Source organism: Martes martes (genome assembly GCF_963455335.1).
Source record: "Martes martes genome assembly, chromosome: 1".
Classification (NCBI taxonomy): Eukaryota; Metazoa; Chordata; class Mammalia; order Carnivora; family Mustelidae; genus Martes; species Martes martes.
This window is the reverse complement of record NC_137888.1, coordinates 138042694-138044014: the sequence shown is the minus strand read 5'-3', so window position 1 is coordinate 138044014 and position 1321 is coordinate 138042694. Positions and strand designations below refer to the sequence as shown.

The 1321-nt window shown below is 51.6% G+C and overlaps 1 pseudogene across 1 annotated transcript; it reads right to left on the bottom strand.

Moving 5' to 3' along the window:
* Positions 1-215: 215 nt before the first annotated feature.
* Positions 216-1009, bottom strand: LOC308345858 (large ribosomal subunit protein eL8-like; annotated as a pseudogene). The gene has a single exon. The product of its transcript is annotated as a large ribosomal subunit protein eL8-like (transcript).
* Between the last annotated feature and the right edge of the window lie 312 nt (positions 1010-1321).

Here is a 1321-nt window from a genome sequence, read left to right as displayed (position 1 = left end):
AAAAGATTTATTTATTTGAGAGAGAGGGGGAAGGGCAGAAGGAGAGGGAGCGAATCTCAAGCAGACTCCCCAGTGAGCTCGAAGCCCAACACAAGGCTCGATACCAGGACCCTGAGATCAAGACCTGAACGGAGATCAAGAGTTGGATATTTACCCAACGGAGCCACCCAGGCACCGTTGTTACTTTTATAGACAGAAAATTCAACAGCGTACACTTAACTCCGTTTGGCGGCCAGTTCTTTAGCCTTTGCCTTTTCCAGTTTGGCAAAGTGAACCACCCACTTTGGACCCCAATACTGTCTCCCGGGGATGGTGGATCTCATCATATCTGTCACTGTCATTGGTCCCGACAGCTTCCACCTGCTTAGCCAGAGCTCCTTTGTCTTCCGAGTTAACCTGAGTGAAGGCAACAGTGGTGCAGGTCTTCCTGGGGACCAGATGCCCCAGCCTGGTCTTCCCCCTGATAATGCAGTAGGGGACCCCCATCTTAGAACACAGGGCAGACAGGAAGACAATGAGCTCAGGGGGACCCACATCGTGTGCAATCACCACCGGCTGAGTTGTCTTGTTTTCCACTAAGGTGGTGACAATATTAATCCCAGCTTGGAGGACAGGTGGCTTCATAGTGGGGACATCCCCTTTGCCCGCAACTTCCTCCTCAGCCCGGAACAACAGTCTCTGCTTCTCGCCTTGCTGCATCCCTCCTCTTCATCTGTGGGCCCGCTTAGGCAGCTGAGTAGCTGTTTGGTGGCCCAAGGCCTGTGTGAGTTTGCTAATCACTGGAGGTACTTTGAGATTTGCTAGAGAATAGCCCTTTGCCTCTGCAGCCAGATGTAGTGGGGCCATTTGACAGAGCGGGTGAGGTCCCTTCTGGACTGGAGGTCCTGTCCGCTGTTAAAATTCTTGGCCTTTTCTCAAATGGGATTGACACTTTCTTGGCCTCCTGCTGCTTCAAAGTAGCAGGGGCTGGGGCCACCTTTGTCTCCTTTGCCTTCTTGCCTTTTGGCATCTTGGATGGTTGGAGGAGAGAGAAGGAAATTACTTCTTAGCTGCATCCTCAAGGAAGCTAGAACCTTCTGTTGAGTCACTGTGCAAGGAGTCTGGGAGCTGGCAAAGAGGCACAACCTCCTGTGGCAAGCTGCATCCTAAGACGGCCATGACCTCCACTCCCTGGGGTTTCTCCTGTGGCTGTTACGGCTCATGGCACAGAGATTTTGCAGCTGTAGTTAAGATTACTAATCAGCTGATTTCAGAACAGATTATCCCTGTGGCTCCAACCTAGTCACATAAGCCCTGTGAATGCAGAGAGTCTTCTCCAACA